This window comes from Vipera ursinii (genome assembly GCF_947247035.1).
Source record: "Vipera ursinii genome assembly, chromosome: 5".
In the NCBI taxonomy this organism is placed as follows: domain Eukaryota; kingdom Metazoa; phylum Chordata; class Lepidosauria; order Squamata; family Viperidae; genus Vipera; species Vipera ursinii.
In genome coordinates, this window is record NC_139518.1 from 11,303,695 (window position 1) to 11,319,969 (window position 16,275).

The 16,275-nt window shown below is 41.5% G+C and overlaps 1 protein-coding gene across 3 annotated transcripts in view; it reads right to left on the minus strand.

The window, feature by feature from the left end:
- The window catches only part of PIK3CA (phosphatidylinositol-4,5-bisphosphate 3-kinase catalytic subunit alpha), a 41,278-nt gene extending 33,979 nt beyond the window's left edge, over positions 1 to 7,299 (minus strand). For 2 of the 3 annotated variants that reach the window (XM_083363643.1, XM_083363645.1), the window contains exon 1: positions 6,733 to 7,299. The gene's annotated coding sequence lies outside the window, so the exon portion shown is untranslated. Of the gene's footprint in view, positions 1 to 1,986; positions 2,041 to 6,732 lie in introns of those variants that run through there. The other variant, XM_083363644.1, reaches the window with a different exon arrangement.
- Positions 7,300 to 16,275: the final 8,976 nt, after the last annotated feature.

Sequence of the window (16,275 nt, forward strand, 5' to 3'; positions counted from 1 at the left end):
GGGTGACATGATAACAGTCTTCCAATATTTGAGGGGCTGTTAGAGAGGAGGGGTTCAACCTATTCTTCATAGCATCTGAGGGCAAGACAAGAAGCAACAGATGGAAACTTATCAAAGAGAGATCCGGCATAGAATTAAGGAGGCATTTCCTTTCAGTGAGAACAATTAATCAGTTGAATTGCTTGCCTCCAGAAATTGTGGATGCTCTATCACTGGAGTTTTTAAAGAGACTGGACAGCCATTTGTCCAGAATGGTATAGAGTCTCCTGCTTAAGAAGGAGGTTGGACTAGAAGACTTCCAAGGTCCCTTCCAACTCTGTTATTCTGTCAATTGTAACCTTTTATTCTATACTTCAGGCTAAGTAACAAGATAATTTTCCCTCTGTAGAAATTTATGTAATCAGTAATATTATTTTCTTACTCTCTCTACTTAATCTCTTACTGAACTATAGTTCCTCTTATGAAAAGACAGCTGTTCTTAAAATAAGCAACTTAACATTTGGTAAAAGAAACAAAGATAATTCCCAGGCTCACAATTTTTCCAACTTCAAAAATGTAAGGAACAATTCTTTGGTTTTTTAAAAATTTATTATGCCAACTTATATAGCAGCATCTTGTAACTGTGATTCTGGTTGGTGATTTTAGGATTAAAATCAACAATCATATGATGTAGCTTGTAGAATAAATAATATTAACAGAATACCACCATAGCATAATTCCATATGAGGACAATCAAATACAATCCGTATATTATAATAAGTCATATGAACGGGTCTTCAGACCACTAGAAATTTTTCATTAAGATGAAAATGTAATTTATACTTAGAGCTTATGTATTAAACATTTCAGAGCATTATTACACTAGAGTGAACATGAGTTTAACACTGGAATTTTCCCTGTTTCAAGAAATATGTAATAAAGAAAACATTTTCTGTTAAGAAATAAATTTATGAGTATCACATAACTAGCACTGCTGCTCAAAATATACATTTACTACCATGCAGGTCTCTCACTCACACTGCTAAAGAAACTCCATTGATAACCAAATATATTTCACTACAGTACGGTACTAATTCTTCTTTTCAGTGTACCAAATTATTCCCTCTAGGTTTTAGGACTTGGGGCAATCAAACATAACCATGAATCATAGAATCCTGAACCATCTAACAGTTTTTAAAAGAATTCAAATGTGAACTCACTAGCATCACAGAAAAAAACAACCCTGCAACTTGTTCTCAAGTATGGCTCAGTACCAGAGGGCAACCAGTGTTCCATCACTGTTTAAAAAGAGACCTGGGAAGATCTGAGAAATTATAATCTGGACATATTAATATTGATTCCAAGCAAATTGGTAAAACATTATTTTTAAAAAAACCAAACCAAACCCACAAAGCCTATATAAGAACAAGTCTTCTGGAAGAAAAGAAGAAAACAAATGTGTGACATATTTTCTTTTTTGTGTTGCATACTGATAATGAGATTAGTATTAAGGGAAGGGCTGAGGTAGCTCAACAGATAGGGCACTGACTAAATGACAATTTTGTGCCATTATACTCGTCAGCTGAAGGAAAAATGGATTCAAAGAGACATCTGTATGTTTTAAATATTCCAAGGGTGGTAGCAGTAAAAATGATTGCAAGGCTGCTTTCCAAAATTTTGGAAATGGAGTAAAAACATTGCTGTGTGAAAGGGTTGGAATTAGTCATATGAATTTATACTTTTTGAAGACACATAGTGTATTCTTTGCTGTTGTCTATTCAGCTTGGGATTAGGTAGCTCATTTCTCTTATGGTTTTTACATTAGATACTTTAACAGTATTGTCATCAGGCAGTCCCTGACTTCTAACAGTAATGGAGTTGTATGTTGTGACAGTCCTACAGCTGATTACCTAAGTGACCAACCCAATTTTACAACTTTGTCGTGGCAGTTGTTAAGTGAACCAGCAAAGTTGTCAAGCAAATGCTGTAGTCATTAAGTGAACTCACCGTTTGCTATGGGGTGTTTTTGCTGAAAACCAGAAATAAGTATCAGTTATTGGCAAAAACATTGTAAATCAGTCACATGACCTTGGCACGCTGCTAACAGTTGTACATGTGGGCTGGTTTCCAAGTGCCTGAATTGCGTTCACGTGACCATGAGGTAGTAACAATCAGAAATCCAAAATCAGGCCATAAGTACCTTTGCAGAGGAGTGTCATAACTTTGAACGGTCATAAAACAACTGATTGTAAGTCAAGAACTACCTGAAGTTAATCAAATATTTACATCTAGGAATTATCTCTATTAAGTCATTTGTGATGTTCTTTGTGATAAGTAAGATATTATCTACAATTAATATGCATTAAAAAGACAGTAAGCCAAACAATACCAGTCTATATATTATGGGAACACAGCATTTTATACCTGGTATTATATGGATAACAGCAGTAGTATTAAATAGACCAGATTTTGATTATAAGTATTCCACTTCAGGATGAGAATAAATATGCATACAATATACTGATAAAGTATACAATCTATATACAAATCATGCTTTGTAAAATATAAAGTAGGTCTACAAAATAACTGTAAAGTGATTTTCCTCTACAGCAGACATGTCAAACTTGCGACGTCACGTGACGTCGTGTAACATATTGGAACCTTTTTGCCATTGCTGGCAATGGGGTGGGCACGGCTTCTGGATGATACATCCAGCCCATGGGCCGGCAGTTTGACACCCCTGCTCTACAGTACCAGGTTCTGAATTATGCAACAATAGTCAATATTCAGAATACAATAGCAATAGCAGTTAGACTTGTATACTGCTTCATAGTGCTTCATAACCCTCTCTAAGCGGCTTACAAATGTCAGCATATTTGCCTCATTTTACTGACCTTGGAAGGATGGAAGGCTGAGTCAACTTTGAGCCAGTCAGGATCAAACTCCTGGCAGTGGACAGAGTTAGCCTGTAATATTGCATTCTAACCACGGCACCACCATGGCTCTTACAATAAAAAGGTACAATGTTTTCTCAGGTAGCATGGATATATTTAATGATATAATTTAAGCATGGGAAGGAATGTGATTCTGAGCTATTTATGAATACATTCATTGATAAGGTTTGCCTTTGATACCATGATAACTTCCTTTTAAAGCCTTTCTAAATGTGTTTTTTTTCAAGTCAATGTTTACATAAGCAGCAGGTCTCACTGTTTATGGAAACCATATTCCTCTCGCCTTATGTTAATCACAAGAATGAATTCCAGACTGCTGCAATAATAAATGTAGCAAAGTGTAATCAACTACATTTTTGTCCTACTAGTCTGACTGAGATTACTCAGGTTTGTTTACGCAAATGGGAACACTCTAAATGGCAAGGGACAGATTGTTGTTATTGAAAACTGTATTTATAAACAAACAATATTTGCAATGTTCCAGTTTTTACTGTTTTCTCCAACAATACCAGCTAGGCAGCCAGGTAAATATGCCACATGGCTAAAAAAAATAGGGAAAAATTCTATTCATCTACAACTGCTTTTGTAAAAAGGAAAGATAGTGTGTAAAGGATATAAACATGACAATCCCAAGAGAAGGGGAAAAGGTACAAAAACAGGAATGGGGAGGAACTGCCCATAGAAATAGAGATCCAGGAAACAGGAAAACAAGGAAACCATCACATGGCAGAGTATAGGTAAAGAAACAGGGACTGAGAAATTTGCCCCCCCCCAATCACATTTGGAGTGGAGTGTTGGATATGTTTGCTGCCTTGAGTTATTTGTAAAAATAATAAAGGCAGAATACAAATAAAACAATATCACAAATCTGATATGGAAGAGCATGGAGGAATAAACGAAAGGAAGGCATGTCCACAGTATGTAATAGCCCTGTAGAAAACTAAGCTGTACTCTTGAGTTAATGTGTCTACAATTTGACTACTATATGTTTATTGGATCATAATCTTCCACTAACATCTTCTAATCCCAAATATGACAGTCTTCATAATGGATGTGACTGGATCAACTCCCATAATTCCCAGTCTGCAGCCATATTACCCAGGTACTATGGGAGTTGAAAGTTAACGTATCTTGAAGGGATCTGTTTAGGGAAGGCTGAAAAACACTTAAAGGTAAAGGTTCCCCCACACATGCGTGCTAGTTGTTTCCGACTCTAGGGGACGGTGGTCATCTCCGTTTCAAAGCCGAAGAGGACGTCTCCGTGGTCATGTGGCCGGCATGACTAGACGCCAGAGGCGCATGGAACGCTGTTACCTTCCCACCGTAGTGGTCCCTATTTTTCTACTTGCATTTTTACGTGCTTTCGAACTGCTAGGTTGGCAGAAGCTGGGACGAGTAACAGGCGCTCACTCTGTTACGTGGCAGTTGGGATTCGACCCGTCAAACTGCCGACCATCTGATCGACAAGCTCAGCGTCCTAACCCACTGAGCCACCGCGTCCCTTGAAAAACACTTACTGCATTATAAACATATTCACCTGAAAGTTCTTGCCATTTTGGCTTTTCTAAAGCAGCTGTCTCTAATATTGTTCAAGGAGGGAAACAGTGATATGGAAAAAAGCAAAAAAATAAAAACAAAACAAAACAGCATGAATTTCTGTTGATGAGAGATAAATAGATATTACTAGAAATGCAAAATTACTAGTGGTGAGTTTCAAAAACCAGACAACCACTAGATCTCTGAAAGAAATATAGATAACTCAAAAGTTCTCAAATTAAGGGTTATAACAGTTTTAATATATTTCACAGACAGGATTAATATAAATGAAATGGCCAAAAGCCTGATTTCAGCATATGTTTATACATTTTCAGGTTTTGAGGATCTACTGTCATCAGCCAGCAACATCGGAACCAACTATTCTAAGAAATATTGGCACATTTTCAGCACAGTGTAGTGCTGTATTCTTTGCAGTAGTTGCAGAAATGTGATAATGAGGCTCAGTATTTTTATTCTTTTTATTTTAGAAAGTTGCATTGGGGTATCTATTTTTATTGAAGTATAGAGCTCTGCGCTACTATAATAACTGTTGTTTCCCTCAGCTACCGCTCTTTGTATATTTATTGCTGTTATTTTTCTATTGAATTTTAATTTTAGATTAGCCAGCCAGAGTTGCTATTGTGAGATGGGCAGCTATATAAATTGACTGAAATAAACACAATAAATACAACCACTCCTAAAAGTAAATAGCATGTTTGCTTCTTGCTGAAGAGCAAGTCAATAAAATTATTATTATTCATAGGAATGTCACACAAATTTGTTTGGCATTTTTGGGGGATGCGGGAGTAGTGTATTACAAAGTTTGGAAAGCCTCAGCCTTGCTCCTTTTTACAGGCCTTTCCAAACAAGTCCACAGGAAAGTTCTACTTCAGAGAAACATTGCAAGAAGGCGGCCAGCAAGACCCTGAGCATCTTGAAATCAGGATGGAATGAAAATGTAATAAAATATACAAAGGATGAGCTGGGGACAGGAGTTTATGTGTGGGGGTGTGGATGAGATTTCCCAACTGCTAGTCCTCAACTTACGACCACAATTGAGCCCAAAATTTATGTTGTTAAGTGAGAAATTTGCTCTGGCCCATGTTACAACTTTCTCATCACATCGGTTAAGTGAATCACTGCAGTTCTTAAAATTAGTAACACAGCTATTAAGGTTGACTCAGCCTTCCATCCTTCCGAGGTAGGTAAAATGAGAACCCAGATTGTTGGGGGCAATTGTAATAATGCCGCTTGGGGTGTGTGTGAAAGCCCTAATAAGCAGGCATATACATAGAATGAAGGCTACTGTTAAGTTTGTAAGCCGCCCTGAGTCTTCGGAGAAGGGCGGGATATAAATGGAATTAAAATAAAAATAAAATAAAAAATTAAGTGAATCTGGCTTCCTCATTGACTTTGCTTCTCAAAAGATGTCAAAAGGGGATCACATGACTCCAGGGATCCTGCAACCATCATACATGCGAGTCCGTTGTCAAGCATCCAAATGTTAATCATGTGACCATGGGGGATGCTGCAATGGTCTGTGGCAAAACGGTCATGTCACTTGGCAAAACGGTCATGTCACTTTTTCAGCACCGTTGTTAACTTCACAAAGGTCACTAAAGGAACGGTTGTTAAGTCGCGGACTACCTGTAACCCGTTGGACCCATAGGTAGATTTTTTTTTTAAAAAAGGCTGAAAATAGCTTTCCTACTTCAGCAGGTGCGAAAGGAGGGCAATGAGATGAACCACGGAGAGGTGGGCAAAGCCCTAAGCTTATATATCTGGGTCTGGACTGAGGGGTTTAATGTTTTTAAATTGTGATTTTAATTTTTGCGGCTAGACTTAACTTAATTTTACATTGGATTGTTTTTCAATTTTGCCTTGAAAAACCGCCCTGAGTCCTTTGGGAGTAGGGCGGTATATAAACCGAATTAATAAATAAATAATAATAAATATATGGGGGAATTAAGCAAGGGAGGCTGGAGACTGCTGGAGCTTAGCAGGGACCCACCCACCCACCCACCGGGGCTCCCTGCCTGCTGCCCCCGCCTGGGCTACCTCTCGCCCCCTCCCCGCCATTCGTTGCCCAAAGCGCCGCTGCTTCTCCCACCGAAGCGCTGGTGCCCCTAGAGAAGACCGGGGGGGGGTGGGGGGAAGAGACCCGGTAGTCCCGAAGCCCCCTTTCCGTCACCGCGGACGCCTCCGCCCGCCAAGCCAAGCCTCCGTTCTCGGCTGCGGACCATCCCTTCGCCGCTTCACTCACCTTGGCCGGCCTCGCGTGGACCGGAGTCGATCCAACCCCCCCTCAGAGGAAAGCGGCGGTGTGTTTGTGTGTGTGTGTGTGTGGGGGGGGGTAAACCTGTCTCCTCGCCCCGCTTCCCTCAGACGCGGTCGCCCGCTCTTCCTCCTCCTCCGAAGGTTCCAGCGGGTCGGTGGGGAGGGGGGGCGGGGCGGGCGGGAGCGCGCGCGCGCGCGCACACAGACACCCGCTCCCCTCGGTGTTTGACAGAACTGCGAGCGAGCGCGCGCGCGCGCTCCTTTTTTTTTTTTTTTTAACGGACGGGCGCACGAGCGCCGCGGGCTCGGCCTTCCATTGGGCGCTTTTCTTTCTTTCCTTTCTTTTCTTCCCACCTCCTCCTCCTCTTCCTCCTCCTCCTCCTCCCTTTTTCTTCTTTTCTCCCTTCCGCCTTCGCTCCACCCTACAAACAAACAAAAACACCCGCCGACGCCCCTCCCCGCCCCCTCCAAACAGGAAGCGAAAGGAGGCGACCCCGGATGCAGACCCGACGACGGCCGTTGGGAAGAGAAGAGGCCGAGAGCGGGGGCGGGGTTGGGGTTGGGAGGGAGGGAGGGAAAGGAAGGATGAGAGGCGGGGGTGGGGGGGAGAGAGGGGGAGTGAGGGAAATCCGATCATAGGCACCGATCGGTTTCCAAAGCGCATGCGTCTCTGAGTGACGCAAGCGCGGTGTTTTGAAAGGTGTGCGGGTGGTTGGAGCGATAAGGGGGGGGCGAAATGGAGAAACGTTTATTGCTACATTGTAATTAGTCTTATTGATCTGGATGCGGTGGCTCAGGGGGTTAGGACGCTGAGCTTGTCGATCAGAAGGTTGGCAGTTTGGCGGGTCAAATCCCGAGTGCCGCATAACAGAGTGAGCGCCTGTTACTCGTTCCAGCTTCTGCCAACCTAGCAGTTCGAAAGCACGTAAAAATGCAAGTAGAAAAATAGGGACCACTACGGTGGGAAGGTAACAGCATTCCGTGCGCCTTTGGTGTCTAGTCATGCCGGCCACATGACCACGGAGACGTCCTCGGACAAGCGCTGGCTCTTCGGCTTTGAAACGGAGATGAGCCCCTAGAGTCGGAAACGACTAGCACGCACGTGCAGGGGAACCTTTACCTTTACCTAATTAGTCTTGGTTCGCCTAACTCTGGCGTATTGAATAAGACACAATCTGTAGGGAATAGCATGGAGCGCTAAGCCGTATGTCACAGACCTCCAAAGCTACCGCTACAGAACAGACCAACTTAGAATGTGGCTTTTTATTTATTATTTATTTATTTATTATTGGGACTTATATGCCGCCCTATCTCCCAAAGGACTCAGGGTGGCTAACAACAGTAATATATAATAAATACAAAAGTTAAGATAAAAAATTAAATTAAAGGCCTCTGTACAATAAATTAAAATTAAAATAAATTAAAAGTTAGAGTTAAAAATTAAAAACATAATTAAAATCCCTGTCAGTCCAGGTCAGCCAGGTGGAAAAGGAGTGTTTTGAGGCTGCGGCGAAAGGACCGGAGATCTTGGTGTGCAGACCTGACACTCCTACCTCTCTTCCCTACAACAACAGCCCTGTGAGGTGGGTTGGACTGAGAGAGAGTGAGTGGCCCAAAGTCACCCAGTTGGTTTCATACATAAGGGAGATAGATCTAAAACGCCTTCACCCCCTGCAGGAAACTGGATATCTATCTATCTATCTATCAGTATGGTCACTAAGTGTCTCACTACTAATAACTTCATGGTGTGTAATCAAATACATGGAGAATATATAAATCAGGGTTGAAATGTGGTGTCCTTGATGCTCTGAGCTTGGTTGTTTTCTTGCAGACATTTCATTACCCAAACAACCAGGTAACATCAGTGCTAGTCAGAAGTAGGGTTTGCTCACATTTTATATTCTAGTGGTTTGCCCGTCAGTATGGGTGGGGGTCTTGGAGATTCCTTGGTTGGGCTGTTAAATAGTATGGAAATGTGTGACGATATGTGTGTATTTGTGAGAGCTGCTGGTGAAAGCTACAGTTGGTGAAGTTTTCTGCCGGGTGAAAGTTGCCCCCCCTTGAAAGGAAGGAGTTCCTAAGAATTGTTCTTAACCCATTTCCTCTTATCACAGGTGGCAAGAATGCTCACAGCCAGCTTTTGCAGCATACAAATATAAAAACGATATAGATAGTCATCCTGTACTGAATCATGTGTTACTCCCTGTGATTCTTTAAGGATTTTGGAGGGTATCTGGTGGAGCCATGTTTTGGAAGGGCAGGGATGCAGTGATTTGCAATTAGTCATGACCTGATGATTGATATTGTCAGCTAATAGAATGTACAATGGTTACTCATCCATAGTACAAATGGATATCTAATCCTGGAAAGTCCAAAATGCCAAGGGTTAGAAAACAGGTACTTATTATAGAATTTGGAATAATTGGACTATTCCTTTTGTCAGAAATTATGAACATGGCATCATGCTGGATGCAGCTACTAAGAAGATTGATGAATTCCATCAACTGGTTAAATATGGAAGCAAGTCATTCCATTTAATTGTTCTATCAGGAAATTTTTCTTGTATAGTAATAATATAGAATAGTTAGAATAGAATAGAAAGCCCTTTCTGATGTATGTCTCACAAGGAGCTAACTAGGAATTATAGTACCTGACTCTAATAATTAACAAGGGTCATTTTGAAAAAGGCTGTTTTTGGAATAGTTAGCTTAGGGCTTGAAAGATTAGAACAAAGATTTGGAATTAAGTCTAGAAATAATTGGACTAGACTGGGACTAATATGGCTGTTACTATATTGTCATGAATCATTAAACAAGGAAGATGGGAACTAGCCAGCCAAATGCTTCTGAGGCTTCATGTGAAAATTATAGTTAGTCTACATCATTTACCAGTAAGAGGTTTGTTTGTTTTTCTGTTTTGCCTTTGACTCATTCCTGGAGACTACCGGGACAAGGCCATGTAGTTATCCAGGCAACAATATATTTTGTCACTATCTCCTTAGAGCTGAAAGTGGCCAGCCTGAAATCATCCAATTAGCTTCTGTGCCTAAAGGCAATTTAAATTAGGTTTAAATTTCCCCACTGCTAGTCCAGCCATTAACCACTAGACCAGACCAGCTCTCATTCAGAGTGATCCATTTTCATTATAGAAATTCCATTGCAGCTGTGCTGGATAATAATGTGAATATTATTTAATGTGCTAGCAGTATTAGAGTTGTTCTTCACAATTGTACTTAAAGCCTAATGATCTCTAAAAAATGATTGTTCCATACTATTGTTCCATAATAATGGCCTTGTTGTTCTAGATTACTCTTTTCCAGGTTCTGCCGTTAGGGAAGGACTAAGCAGTATTTCCAGTCATTTAGAGACCCTTAAGACTGTATCAAGATTTTGAAGTTTACTCAAAGCAAATAGGACAGTGTAATTACAACCAACTAGGGATATTGTCCAAAACAATGCATCTTAAAATCCAGATTATGAAGTTTTTTTAAAATAAAAAATAGTTCCTAATTAAGCAAAAATAGCCCAGAGTTGTTGCCAGTAGGGCAATGTATAAATTGTGTGTTTGTGTACATACAGGATCCCACACATGTATATACAGGACCCAAGTTGCAGACTGCAGAGAGGCTGTCCAACACTTAGTAACAGGATATAAGAGACAGGTAGGAAGGAACAGATTGCATGAAAAGGCACAACCAACCCGTTGGCTTATAATATACAGGAACATGTGCATGGTGTGCAGACTAGATCTTCCCAAGTCTGGATGAAGATTTCCACAGAAGGTCATGGAGAATTAAGAGGGCTGAGATCCTGTGGAACTTCCAGATCCAGATGGACAGGCAGGTACTGCTCAATCAATAGAAATAGCAATAGCACTTAGACTTATATACCACTTCTCAGTGCTTCACAGCCCTTTCTAAGCAGTTTAGAGAGTCAGCATATTGCCTCCAACAATTTGGGATTTCATTTTACCGACCTCGGAAGGATGGAAGGCTGAGTCAACCTTAAATCAACCAGACATTGTAGTAGAAGACAAGAAGCAGAAGATGGTGATAGATACAGTGATACCAAGGGACAGCAACATCTGGGTGAAGAAGGAATATGAGACACTGGAAAAATATTGGGGCCTAAAGGAGGTATTAGAGGGGATGTGGAAAATAAAAGCAAAAAATGATACCCATGGTAACAGGAGCACTTGGGGCTGTGAGTCCTAAGGTGGGAGAGTGGTTCCAACAGATGCCAGGAACAAGAGTTAATGTGCTTGTGTATTTCATGTCTCAGTGAATATTGAATAAGGGTTAGTTGCACTAGCCTTCCTGTTGGAGCTGCAATTCAGGAAATGAAATATTAATTCATATGGTTTTCATTTGCTCTATCAGTGCAACCTTTTGGGCTAAATTTGAATAATTAATAGGATAATTAATATGACCTATTCCATATGAGATATACATGTATTCTTCTTGCTTATACAGATGGTTCTCAACTTACAATCATTCATTTAGTGAACAAAGTTACAATGAGACTGAAAAAAACGACATGACCGTTTTTCACATGGACAACTGTTACCACATCCCCACAGTCATGTGATCAAAATTTGGACACTTGGCAACTGGTGTCCTGGGTTCTTGTGATCACCTTTTTGCCAGCTTCACTTAAAAAACCGGGTTACTAACTCAACTGCAGTTGTTCACTTAACAGCTGTGGCAAGAAGGGTCCTAAAATGGGGCAAAACTCAACAACTGTCTTGTTGAAATGTTAAATAATGTTAATAAGACATTTCATTTGCATTTAGTTTATTTTAATAAATATCACTTGTTGACAGTACTGGTTCCTCTGAAGTAGAATATTCTAATTCACATCAGGCTTCTTTGAAAAGAATTTTAGCTTCAACTCTTTATTCATTTCAGAAGGAGTAAATCATGACACATCACTTGGGTGAAACACAAAACAACCGATAGCAAAGCTGCTGCATTTTGACACCTGCTTTTTGTTCCTGGATGATTACTGTTAATGTGATATTTTATTTTTATTTTAATTCCATTTATATCCCGCCCTTCTCCGAAGGCTCAGGGCGGCTTACAAGCTTAGCAGTAGCCTTCATTCTATGTATATGCCTGCTTATTAGGGCTTTCACACCCCCCCCAAGTGGCATTATTACAAAGTCAGCTTATTGCCCCCAACAATCTGGGTCCTCATTTTACCTACCTCGGAAGGATGGAAGGCTGAGTCAACCTTGAGCCTGGTGGGATGCGAACCTGCACTAATTGCAGGCAGCTGGTGTTACTTAAGGAGGCATTAGCCCACTGCACCACCAAGGCTCTATGTAGAAATGAGGATAGGTTTCAATGTTTTCCATGCCTTTGACCACTGTAAAATGCTTAGTGTAAATATTTGAATTACTGTATGTATTTTTATGGGGGGGTGTTAACTGCAGCCCAGGTTTCAGAGTGAAGCACAGTGCAAGTCAATAAATTTGTACCACCTCTATGGGAAGGTAACAGCATTCTGTGTCCCTTGGTGCGTAGTCATGCTGGCCACATGACCGCGGAAGTGTTTTTGGACAATGCAGGCTCCCTCAATTAAGAAATGGAGATGAGCACCAGCCGCTAGAGTCAGACCTGACCGGACATAGGAAACTTTTTATCTTTACCTTTTTATTTTTAAAGATGCTTGGTATCTTGAAGCAAGATGAGATCTGAGCTGCAAAAATCTAGAAACCCACTAGATGGGAGCAAAATAGCATGACATGTATCCTTTGCTGCTCTCTCGTATTTCTCTTGGTTTTGTCAGCCTGTGAATTCCAAACTCACCTTGGCTACAAGGCCATCTGGGTGACCTTTGGCTAGTCATCTTCTCTCAGCCTTAGGAAGGAGGCAATATAAAACCACTTTGGAAAAACCTGGCCGAGAAAACTGCAGGGACTTGTCCAGGCAGTCTCCAAAAAGTGGACACAGTTGAATGGAACTTAAAAACAAAACACAGCCCTGCAGTGTAAATTTTTTCCAACTCTCAGAATGCTTAATGTGAAGCAACTAGAAGGTTAATGGCTAAAAAAATAATAATTTAGCATTTTGACAGCATGTTTTATATATAGAAAAGGAGTAATCCAATCATTGTGTTGCAGGCAGTGATTAGATTCATAAAGCCAATTAATCTGTTATCAGTAAACTATTGTTAAATAAACTAGCTTGGGTTTAAATATCACGCTAAGCCTTATTTGCTAGATTTGGTGTGGGAGAGCCCTGACCCGGCATCAGGATTTTGGGAATCACAGTTTGCTACCGTAGGTGTGTAATCCCACTAAGCCAGGGATAGGCAACCTCGGCTCTTTTGTGACTCATGGACTTCAACTCCCAGAATTCCTGAGTCAGCACAGCTGACTCAGGAATTCTGGAAGTTGAAGTCCATGAGTCACAAAAGAGCCGAGGTTGCCTACCCCTGCACTAAGCTATATATATATATATATATCACGGCATAGAAAGAAAGCGCGAGTGAGAGACTATGCTGCCTGTATAAGGTTATGATATAATGAGGAAAAAGCGCCCACTTCTAATCAGTGCTTTTTTTGTAAAAGAAAAAGTTGCCGGAACTCACACGTCATACAACCTGCCTTGCCTACCCTACAAGGTTCCATCCAAAAAAGGTGCCGGAACTCCATTCTGAGCGTTCTACAGGGAGTGCAGAATTATTAGGCAAGTTGTATTTTTGAGGATTAATTTTATTATTGAACAACAACCATGTTCTCAATGAACCCAAAAAACTCATTAATATCAAAGCTGAATATTTTTGGAAGTAGTTTTTAGTTTGTTTTTAGTTATAGCTATTTTAGGGGGATATCTGTGTGTGCAGGTGACTATTACTGTGCATAATTATTAGGCAACTTAACAAAAAACAAATATATACCCATTTCAATTATTTATTTTTACCAGTGAAACCAATATAACATCTCAACATTCACAAATATACATTTCTGACATTCAAAAACATAACAAAAACAAATCAGTGACCAATATAGCCACCTTTCTTTGCAAGGACACTCAAAAGCCTGCCATCCATGGATTCTGTCAGTGTTTTGATCTGTTATTTTGCGCCTTGGTTTCTCCACACGCTTCTTGCGACCCTGTTGACTATTTTGAATGAAACGCTTCATTGTTCGATGATCACGCTTCAGAAGCTTTGCAATTTTAAGAGTGCTGCATCCCTCTGCAAGATATCTCACTATTTTTGACTTTTCTGAGCCTGTCAAGTCCTTCTTTTGACCCATTTTGCCAAAGGAAAGGAAGTTGCCTAATAATTATGCACACCTGATACAGGGTGTTGATGTCATTAGACCACACCCCTTCTCATTACAGAGATGCACATCACCTAATATGCTTAATTGGTAGTAGGCTTTCGAGCCTATACAGCTTGGAGTAAGACAACATGCATAAAGAGGATGATGTGGTCAAAATACTCATTTGCCTAATAATTCTGCACTCCCTGTATAAGAAAAAAAGCCCTGCTTCTAATTAGTACTAACGGGAGGGGGAGACTTCACTCATGATCTCCAGTGTTTATTCCTTGTATGGGCTCTAAACTTCAGGCCAAGCAACCTTGGATGACAACTGAGAGTCTGGAAGTTCAGTGCCATCTAGTGACCATCTAGATTTTTGTAGCGATAACCCTGGGCTATTCGGTGTACGGATGTTTTTATTTTTTTTTGGTTTGTTTCCATCACTGCTTTCAACAAGAGGGAGATGGAATTCAAAACCCTAAATGCTCAACTCCACGATTCTTTGTTTTTTTTAAAAAGGCAATACTCCACTTATAGAATTACACGCCGTCATAAAAGTGTTCTTCTTTCGGTGGTTTACAAGACTATACACTCTTGTTACTTTACAGTGGCGGGGGGGAGGGGGGAAAGCAGCAATTCTCTGGATACCCATACACGAAATTAGGGGCACACGCCAGGCTTAATTATACTGTGATCCCTTTGACATCGGTTAGTGTGCATCGGCCACGTCCAACAGTTGTTCAACACAGCAGTGGCTTAACCTGAACCGCGCGGCAGGCGAGACACCGGTTAACTCCTTAACCGGGTCTGCAAAATCCGAGGCATCCTTGCAGTGTGGTTTTTTTTCCCCCACCTCCCCTAGGATTTCCCAAATGTAAGATTAAGAGCCTTGGTGGAGTAGTGGGCTAATGCCTCCTTAAGTAACACCAGCTGCCTGCAATTAGTGCAGGTTCGAGTCCCACCAGGCTCAAGGTCGACTCAGCCTTCCATCCTTCCGAGGTAGGTAAAATGAGGACCCAGATTGTTGGGGGCAATAAGCTGACTTTGTAATAATGCCGCTTGGGGGGAGGGCAAAGCCCTAATGTTGTTGTTAGTTGCGAAGTCGTGTCCGACCCATCGTGACCCTATGGACAACGTTCCTCCAGGCCTTCCTGTCCTCTACCATCTTCCGGAGTCCATTTAAGCTCACGCCTACTGCTTCAGTGACTCCATCCAGCCACCTCATTCTCTGTCGTCCCCTTCTTCTCTTGCCCTCAACCTTTCCCAGCATTAGGCTCTTCTCCAGCGAGTCCTTCCTTCTCATTAGGTGGCCAAAGTATTTGAATTTTAGCTTCAGGATCTGGCCTTCTAAAGAGCAGTCAGGGTTGATCTCCTCTAGGACTGACCGGTTTGATCGCCTTGCAGTCCAAGGAACTCGCAGGAGTCTTCTCCAGCACCATAGTTCAAAGGCTTCAATTCTTTGGCGCTCAGCCTTTTTTATGGCCCAGCTTTCACTGCCATACATTGCAACTGGGAAGACCATCGCCTGGACTATACACACTTTTGTTGACAGGGTGACGTCTCTGCTTTTTAGTGTGCTGTCTAGATTTGCCATGGCTTTCCTCCCGAGGAGCAAGCGTCTTTTAATTTCTTGGCTACAGTCCCCATCCGCAGTGATCTTGGAGCCCAGGAAAATAACATCTGTCACTACCCTATGGACAGGACCAAAAAGCCCTAATAAGCAGGCATAAATTAAATAAATAAATAAATAAATAAATAAATAAATAAATAAATAAATAAATAAATATACATAGAATGAAGGCTATTGCTAAGCACATTGATTTGTGCTTTAGATCAGGGGTCTTCAAACTCGGCCCTTTTATGACTCATGGACTTCAACTCCCAGAATTCCTCAGCCAGTGTGCCTGGCTGAGGAATTCTGGGAGTTGAAGTCCATGAGTCATAAAAGGGCCGAGTTTGAAGACCCCTGCTTTAGATTGTAAGCCGGAAGGGCGGGATATAAATGGGATTTTTTTTTAAAAAAAAAGGGGGAAAAAAGATACTGGGCTTCGGTCCTGGGAATCGGCATCCTGGGAGTTGTGGTCCAGGCGCGCTCGGAGGCTCTCCGGCTGTCGGGGGTGGGTGGGTGTGGGATGAAGCCGGCAGCGGCGAAAAGCGCCTCGGTCGCGCCTGGAAGATTCAGGCGCTCTGGGAGGAGACGTGGCAGGCTAGTTTCCCCGAGTCTCCTCCCCCTCCATTTTGGCTCTGCGGTCACTTC